Source organism: Papilio machaon, chromosome 19 (assembly GCF_912999745.1).
Source record: "Papilio machaon chromosome 19, ilPapMach1.1, whole genome shotgun sequence".
Taxonomy (NCBI): Eukaryota; Metazoa; Arthropoda; class Insecta; order Lepidoptera; family Papilionidae; genus Papilio; species Papilio machaon.
The window spans coordinates 1169847-1179845 of NC_060004.1; the positions used below are offsets into that span (position 1 = coordinate 1169847).

A 9999-nucleotide genomic window follows, 5' to 3' on the forward strand; every position below is an offset into this window, starting at 1 on the left:
CAGGGGTTAAAATATGCATTATAAGTATGAGATGTAAGGTTTTTGGCAGTCGTTATTCTCATTGAGGATCGCTCTGCAGGCGTTTTGGTTTATTGAATATATGTAAGCCCATCAGTAACGACGTAGGCAGAGAGAAAGCGAGAGAAGAGAGCCCACCAGAGACATAAGGACATGTTGTAGTGTTAAAATCATTTGTAATAATGATGAGTCTAATTCAATATTGTTGTAGGGTTTGTATCGTTAGTAATTGATGCTGTTTCGTGTGAATAGATTTACGGTTATAAATTGTAGCAGATGTACAACTAAACGTAATTTTTTTTCCTTTTTTCTCAAGGGATTTTAGGAAAATCACACTTATAATGTGTATGACGTTACTAGCCTGTATAAGAATTCACCTATCCTCAATATAGACATCCATCCTCAAGTAGAAGACAGCCTGAGCACATGTAAGTATATTTTCTCAATATATAGAGATAAGTGGGCGATTTGTAACTTAAAATCACTTAGCTACTAAGTACTTTTGGTAAGTACGCTCTTAGCACGTAAGGGTATAAACACGTTTATAAAATTATGTATGCGTTGAGGACGCTATGAAATAAAACTTTATTGTAATCCTTACTGAAAAAAGTGACTGACTGACTGACTGACTGATATAACAATGCAAACGATAAAAAGTAAATAAACAATCGGTTTAATGGAGACCGGCAGCCTTTTTAACAAGTGTGTACTCCAAGTAGGAGTCAACGATAAACGTCAACGTACTACGATTGCTTACAGAGCAATACAAACATAGTTTAGGCAACGTAATAAGTTAACAGAGCACATATTACATACTAATTAGTTATAAAGCGCATTTTCGTATAAATAGTAGATTTAAATTCGATACAGTCAAAACATCGCGTAAAAATGCGTTACATGACATGGTCATATTAAACAGTACGGTCGATTAACAATATACAATATGTGGTTATAATAGTAAAAAAATGTCGTTAAGATATAGGTGTCGCGCTCGATAATAGTCATTCCGGTACGTTAAATAATCTTTTGTGTATAGTTACGTAAATATGAAAAAAAAGGCGCAGATAACAGATCGAGGCGCAATAATACAGACGGAAACCTAATAAGACGAAGTAGGCAGGCGTAGCTACGCAGGCGTTGTGGTCTTAAAAATACAACTGATAAGTAAAAATGGTCCGGACGCGGACAAAAGCCAAATTGGCGTACCTATTCCGAGCTGTAGACGAGTCAGCAAAAAAAAAAAAAAAGAAGAAAAAAAAAAAAAAAGAAAAACGGCCTGGAGCTCAAAGCGGCGAAGTTACGGCTCGAACATTAAACAAGCATTGCAAAAAATAAGAGGTCTAATGGCTGAGGGCAAATAGCGGGAAATCTGAAAGTTTTAAATAAATTGATACTACGAGCTTAGTGCTCATTGCGGCAAAGCTTAGCGCTTGCACGCTCAAATTTATGAAGAAATTGTTATTACGAGCTTAGTGCTCATAGCCCATAGAGGCAAAAAATTAGCGCTTGCATGCACAAAGAAAAATATAAATAAAAAAAAAAAAACGGCCTGGAGCTCAAAGCGGCGAAGTTACGGCTCGAACATTAAACAAACATTGCAAAAATAAGAGGTCTAATGGCTGAGGGCAAATAGCGGGAAATCTGAAAGTTTTAAATAAATTGATACTACGAGCTTAGTGCTCATTGCGGCAAAGCTTAGCGCTTGCACGCTCAAATTTATGAAGAAATTGTTATTACGAGCTTAGTGCTCATAGCCCATAGAGGCAAAAAATTAGCGCTTGCATGCACAAAGAAAAATATAAATAAAAAAAACGGCCTGGAGCTCAAAGCGGCGAAGTTACGGCTCGAACATTAAACAAACATTGCAAAAATAAGAGGTCTAATGGCTGAGGGCAAATAGCGGGAAATCTGAAAGTTTTAAATAAATTGATACTACGAGCTTAGTGCTCATTGCGGCAAAGCTTAGCGCTTGCACGCTCAAATTTATGAAGAAATTGTTATTACGAGCTTAGTGCTCATAGCCCATAGAGGCAAAAAATTAGCGCTTGCATGCACAAAGAAAAATATAAATAAAAAAAAAAAACGGCCTGGAGCTCAAAGCGGCGAAGTTACGGCTCGAACATTAAACAAACATTGCAAAAATAAGAGGTCTAATGGCTGAGGGCAAATAGCGGGAAATCTGAAAGTTTTAAATAAATTGATACTACGAGCTTAGTGCTCATTGCGGCAAAGCTTAGCGCTTGCACGCTCAAATTTATGAAGAAATTGTTATTACGAGCTTAGTGCTCATAGCCCATAGAGGCAAAAAATTAGCGCTTGCATGCACAAAGAAAAATATAAATAAAAAAAACGGCCTGGAGCTCAAAGCGGCGAAGTTACGGCTCGAACATTAAACAAACATTGCAAAAATAAGAGGTCTAGTGGCTGAGGGCAAATAGCGGGAAATCTGAAAGTTTTAAATAAATTGATACTACGAGCTTAGTGCTTATAGCGGCAAAGCTTAGCGCTTGCACGCACAAATTTATGAAGCAATTGTTATTATGAGCTTAGTGCTCATAGCCCATAGGGGCAAAAAATTAGCGCTTGCATGCACAAAGAAAAATATATATAAAAATGTTAACGAGCTTAGTGCTCATAGCGGCAAAGCTTAGCGCTTGCACGCACAAAGAAAGTTATAAATAAATTTTTATAATGAGCTTAGTACTCATAGCGACAAAGCTTAGCGCTTGTACGCACAAATAAAATCATAATGATGATCTGTGAATTCACAGCGGCGGAGCTGAGTGCCCGCACGCAAATAAACATATAATACAAAGTGCTATTAGACAGAGCCAGGAGCAAACATTGAATAACGGCGATCACACTAATAGCGTTGATAACTATTAAACTTACGGCGATTCTAGATACTCGCGTAAGATCATTTGAAGATTGAACCATAGAAATTGTAAAGGCTCTCACAGACATAATATTAAAGATTGTACAGCGGCGATACTATGGACTTCAGAATATTAAAGATTATACAGCGGCGATACTGCTGACTTCAGAAGATTGAAGATAATACAGCGGCGATACTGCAGACTTCAGAATATTGAAGATAATACAGCGGCGATACTGCAGACTTCAGAATATTGAAGATAATACAGCGGCGATACTACAGACTTCATAAGATTAAAGATAATACAGCGGCGATACTGCTGACTTCAGAAGATTGAAGATAATACAGCGACGATACTGCAGACTTCAGAAGATTGAAGATAATACAGCGGCGATACTGCTGACTTCAGAAGATTGAAGATAATACAGCGGCGATACTTCAGACTTCAGAATATTGAAGATAATACAGCGGCGATACTGCTGACTTCAGAAGATTGAAGATAATACAGCGGCGATACTGCAGACTTCATAAGATTGAAGATAATACAGCGGCGATACTGCAGACTTCAGAAGATTGAAGATAATACAGCGGCGATACTGCAGACTTCAGAAGATTGAAGATAATACAGCGGCGATACTACAGACTTCATAAGATTAAAGATTATACAGCGGCGATACTGCTGACTTCATAAGATTGAAGATTATACAGCTTCAATACTGCGCAGAAGGATAAAATTATAAAATCAACATTGTGGAAGAGCAAAGAACTAGCAGAGGAGTAAAAGTGAATATGGCAGTGGTACGAACTCGTAAAAAAAATGTGAAAAATAAAAGCAGCGTACTTCGGACTCGTAAAAGAACAAAAGTAGCAACTGCATTGCCACGGACTTACAGAGGAAAAATATAACAAGAGCCTAGAGTTCAAATCAGTTAAAGATAAAAAAGCTAGACGTTGGATAAAAAGTTAATAAATAAAAAGGGAGGACATTCAAGAAGATATTCAAAAAATATATGTATATTTATAAATATATGTCAGTCAAGGATGCAGGAACCAGGAATTGAAATAAACGCAAGATTCTAACGCCAAGAAGCGGGTCCCTCAAAGAAAATTACAAAGAATAGCAGTAAATTTAGGCCAGGGAAGAGATCTTCCTCACCCTGCAATTTATAGCGGCCTCCACAGTTCTTCGATGATCGCACCAATCAAAACCAAAGACAATGTGAAAACTTAAAAATAAAAGAAAAGAAAAACAATATAGACTATGGGATGCGTGTTATAATTGTAAAAAAGATTCAAGAAAGGTAGAAATACAAATATGACATTAAATGGATATTAAGAAACACTATAATGTCCTACAGATTAATAAGAAAATAGTCGTACAAACAAGGAACGGTCGCTGCCTAGAGAATAAGGCAGGGTCAACAAAGTACAGGAAATAACGACGTTACAAGGAAGAACTTATGGCGAGATTGCAGCAAAGGGTCAGATATGTTAACGGCGAGAAATATTACAAAATTTAAAGGTTGCATAGGTAAATGTACATAGTGTAAAAAAGGTACAAAAGGTGCGACCAAGCATAACAACATAATGTTATAGTGAAATTCACAATCTAAGAAGAGCAAGAGATAAATCGAGTCAATAAAAAACAATTATGCAGAATCAGTTGCGTTATCCTGAACGTGGGAACGCGATACCGAGAAGCTAGAGATGAAGAATGGAAGTCTGGAAACCAGCGCGATATAAGAAAATGGGTAGAAGTTTTGTAACTCAATCGGGCGGAAAATATAGCTAAATATAAAGTCAAAATGTAACAATGTGGGAACTTTAAATTGCGAATGCCATAGTCGGATACAGAAATACTAAACCAAATAAAAAAAAAAAAGGGATTGCTAGGTCTTGCACTGCAATGACCAAACGTTTGAGAGATGGCGAAATAAGAAACGATTCAACATTTACGTATAAGCTCATTACATAGAATAGTCCATGTGAGAAAGAAGAAAGAAGCCAGCAAAGTTTTGAAGTACGAGTAAATATCTAAACCTAAACATACCCATAAATAGATAGGGTATAAAGAAAATAAAGAATCAAAATTACGCGGCATGACGCCGTCTGAGGAAGTTGTCAAAGCGACAAGAAAACAAACTATGGTGTGACGTGCTGTTCGGAGCGTATAACTGTGCTCTCATGTCCGCAATGTGCGAGGATTTTCGCAAACAAAATTGGCTACATAAGCCACATGCGAGCACACCAACGTCAAAACCGGAGCTGAAGACAGTCGCCGTGGCCGATATCGGCCGGGATTACATCATCATCATCATCATCATAACTGTGAAATATGCTATGATGAATACAAACAAATAGTCATACAATAGAAATGTCATGAATTAAAATATAACGGGAAAGTCTTAAATTACAAGACACGTTAAGAAAATTAACTATTATCGTGGAGTAATACTTAACAATGAACCAAAAATTCTTGTTACGAGACTATGCAATCATCAAAAATAAGAAAAGCTTAAGGTCAGCGTGGAACCATGGATAGAAGAAAAGAGAAGATATTTGTATCTGAAGAGTAGTAAAGTTTTTACAAACTATCACACAAGCAGAAACAAAGTCAATAGTAGAAAGTATTGAATACTTCAAGTTAAAGAAGTAAAACAATATTGAATAACAGCGTAAATTAAGGTCCAAGCGTATAGTTAACATTAAAATGACGGGTCAGCCGCTAGGAGAACTGATGTATGTTACCCATCGGGAGTATGTAAAGACAGCCATGGGGCTTGAATGTTGAAATACTCACAGTTAAAGATTAGAAAGAAGAAGAGGACACAAGTTCTACAATGGCGATCTACATTAAGAAAAGAAATAATAGGACAACATATATTTCACTAACAATTAGAGGATTAACTTTATGGAAAAGACAGTGTCACTATATGAATAATGTTATTGAATATGTGGCCATAAATCAATGAATCACGAATAATCACAAGGAATAACGAACTAAGTTTTTGAAATATCACCGTCTTCCAGGATGAAATGACGAACCCTGTAATGCTGTGTTTTATATTACCAGATCTAGCGTACTCCTGCGGTACGACTGAAGAGTATGATTGATATGATCAATAAAACGAAACCTTAAAATGGCACCTGGACAAACTAAGCTGAGATTGAAATACTTACAAAAAAACTAAACGGAAGGTTATTGAAAATGAAGAAGAAGAAAAACAGTAGCATTAATAAAATTTGTAATTAAGTCATGAAAATTTATATATATAAAAAAAAAAACAGCTATACTTATACTACTTAAATAAATAAGAGACATATTTGTGGTGAATCCATGACAAAGGAATTATTTTGGAAAAAAATGAAACTGGTAAGCAGACCACATGTGGCCGTTTTCAAAAGGTAACATGTACAAACACTATACATTGAAGAAATTATACAACAGATTTATGTACAAGAAAAGTAATACGTAAAAGGGAAACGAGGAGTATATAGATCCGATTAAGTGTCAAGTTAGAGGATATAAATTAATTCAACATGGGAAGTAATTAAAAAAAAAAAAAAGTAAGGTTTTCAAACAAGGTGACCACAGCAGAAACACAGTGTGTTATACAAATACATAGTTGAAGATGAGAAGATGTAGTTGGGAAAGCAATAAGGAATGTGTTAATTGTACGAAGTAACGAAAGAAGAGAGGCGGATCTGGAAATCACACGACATCTTTAGTCAGTTGAGAAATGAGCACATTATGAGACAACCAAAACAAGTCAAGATCACTTTTTGAACAAAACAACTGATGTTGTTAGCATTGCGGGCATTATGATATAAAACAATAGTATCAACGAGACTGGAAAACTTGAAATTGGGAGTAGTAAAGCTGAAACAAAGCCTTGAAACATGTGAGAATTGATGTATGAAATTAAACGGTAGAGAGCAATAAAATACATAAGTGTTAAAGAATGTATCGCCAGTAAAAAGTAAACCAAGAATAAAATAACAATCATACTTGATGAATGTCAGATCGATTTTATTAGTTGGAACACAAAACAGTATGTAGATACTTGTATATAGCGGGCACACGGATTTTCACAATTAACAATATTTAATATGGGTTATGAGTAAAGAAAGAATAGCATCATATAGAAGAAGGAAGCTTTACAAACACGAAGTCAACACACGACAAGAAGTCCCGTGAAAAAAAAAAAAAAAAGAAATTAATGCCGCTACACGCCTACTTCGGAGAATATACGAATCATATGCAGCATCGCCTTTCGCCTTGCGTCGCGCGCCTTCTCCTCGCGCTTCGCTCCGCCGGCAGGACTGTCGTAAGACAGTTTCTATATAATTGCCCGCGCCCCGCTCCGCCCACCAGAACTGTCGTGAGCCGACGTCTACCTGCAAGTTGTCTCTATCGTCGCACGTCTTGAGGCTATATCCCCGCACCCCGCACCCCGCCAGAGCTGTCCTGAGCCTCAGCCTACCTGCAAGCTGTCTGCATCGTCGCCCACCTGCTGGCTATCCAGAATGCTCCTACCAAATATTGAATCTACCAGCGCCGCGCCCGCCCGCCAGAGCTATCCTGAGCCTCAGCCTACCTGCAAGCTGTCTGCATCGTCGCCCGCCTGCTGGCTATCCAGAATGCTCCTACCAAATATTGAATCTACCCGCGCCGCGCCCGCCCGCCAGAGCTGTCCTGAGCCTCAGCCTACCTGCAAGCTGTCTGCATCGTCGCCCGCCTGCTGGCTATCCAGAATGCTCCTACCAAATATTGAATCTACCCGCGCCGCGCCCACCCAGCAGAGGTCATGTGCCAACGTCTACTTGTAAGAAGCCCGCATCCTTGCAATCCGGAGACTCCCCAGAATGTTCGTATCAAATATCGAATCTACCAGGGCCCCGACCCACCCAGCAGAGCTGTCCTGTACCAACGTCTACTTGTAAGAAGCCCGCATCCTCGCAATCCGGAGACTCCCCAGAATGTTCGTATCAACGACCATGGCTAGAGCAGAGCCTGCCCATAGTAACGGAAGATTCCACAGCAACGATAAAAATATGTAGAGCATACGTGATATGTAGCAGGAAGTCTAAAAGATTGGGGCGCACGTAACACACACACATCTATGAAGATCGTGTAAATGCTCATGCTTGGTCAGGCATCTAAGAACATATATAAGGCGAAATACACATCAAATAAATCTCTTCCGTTACCAGCATTAGGTGGTTTTATTTCCCCGTGCTCCGCATTGGGGGTGCACCGTTGATTATTGCCGGTGCACCTCCCGTGCGAGTTGTTCTGTATATCCGCAGTCAGTCCCCTACCCGGGGCCGATTTAGGATGTACACAATTATTAATTATAAATATTTTTTAACATTATACAGTGAAGGGAAACAGTGAAACCTGCACATATTATCAAAGAAATTCAAAGATATGTGTGTACTCAAACCACACTGGACCAGCGTGGTTAACTGAGGCATAGTCACACCTGACTTAGGGTAGGCTCCGAGCCCCTCAATATTAACATATAGTGCTGACGATGAGGCATTTTATTGTTTCTTACATTCTATATTGTGTTACATTCAAAATTTTAGTAAGAGTAGAACAAAATATATTTTGATATAGTGTAAATAGACCTTTATTTTTACTTCAAAAATGTTAACATTCAACTCATATTTAAAAAAAAAACATATGTAGAGTATTTGACTATTTAAAAGATACATAGTAAATTTGGACACACTAAACTTCTTGAATGTATGGATTTCTAATGCTCAAATATCTGTACAAAACAATAATATTGTCTCGGCTTTCTCAAATAGAATGACTGAGATGGGTATATGTTTTAGTACATCTCCAGTAGAGGAAACTTAACTTGTCACTATGTTATGTTTGATTCCGATTAAATATGTAATTTTTTTAATTTGAAATTAAATCATCAAATTTTTGATATGCAACAATACAAATATTCTGAACTTTGCCATGTTGTTTTTAATGGATTAACTACAAAGTACACATTATTTTTATAGGTTAACTATTATTAATTTTAGAAAATCTGGCTTCTTTTTTAAAATTATCAGATTTATACATATTACATACATATTTTGGTGTTAGAAATTTACGAATTTTTGGATGTTAATTACATATTATGTTTACGAAGTTACTGAAACAGTAAATTGGTTATCAAGTTTGATTTCTACAATATTTGTCATGCACAGAACAAACTAACACATTCACATTTGGAATAATTTCGAAATAATGAGCAATCACATAACATTACACAAAAGAATTTTCTGTGCTGTTTACCATAGGCTATACAGTTTTACTATGTCAAGGTCACGGTTTAATTCTATTGAATTGATGCTAGTTCAGACTTGTATCAGATGCTTAGGTACCGCAGAATGATTATTTGTCATGTATCCACACGTGAACATTACTATTGAAATTTGATATTTATTATAAGTAGATGGTACAACACAAGGAAATTCAAGGCCATGTCATTTCGAAGTATACAGACATCGAACAATTTTAATTGAACACTTTCACACCACTCACCCGATGCGGAGTCCGCAAAATCACCATATACACACCGAAAATACGCTTCTTGTGCTAAAAATAGCGTATCCAAAAGCGTTTTTGCATGACACACAAAATTTGACAGAATTCTACACACAGTAATTTAATTTGCCGTCGGATCACGTGAAACGTGTCGCAATACTAATCGATTGTTAATAATCACGGAATATTATGCGGAATACTCACGAAATAATAGGATCTCAGTAACCAAAGCAACTGGATAATAATCCCTCGCTCTTCAAAATTTTATTTCCCGCTTTGATCTTTATATAAAATCACCTCTGTTGCACGTATACTTTTTATATCACTTTATGAATGTTTATTTTTTAAATAAAATATATACGATGTTCCTCGTGCAATATTTTTCTTGAGCCTATGTAATTTTAGATGTACTAAGGCTCCATGGATCCATTCGAGTGACGTCACTTGAATTGTTGGTGTGGCAATCCTATTTTTATGCCACTTCCGTATCAAATATAGCGAGTATTCTAATCCTTTTTTATACTGCGTTAAAGCTTATATTACAAGCTATGAC

The 9999-nt window shown here is 37.0% G+C and overlaps 1 protein-coding gene across 2 annotated transcripts in view; it reads right to left on the reverse strand.

Moving 5' to 3' along the window:
- The window catches only part of LOC106708275 (ubiquitin carboxyl-terminal hydrolase 4), a 28792-nt gene extending 19026 nt beyond the window's left edge, over window positions 1-9766 (reverse strand). Inside the window, exon 1 of one of the 2 annotated variants that reach the window (XM_045682341.1) lies at window positions 9651-9766. The gene's annotated coding sequence lies outside the window, so the exon portion shown is untranslated. Of the gene's footprint in view, window positions 1-9443; window positions 9577-9650 lie in introns of those variants that run through there. The other variant, XM_045682343.1, reaches the window with a different exon arrangement.
- Window positions 9767-9999: the final 233 nt, after the last annotated feature.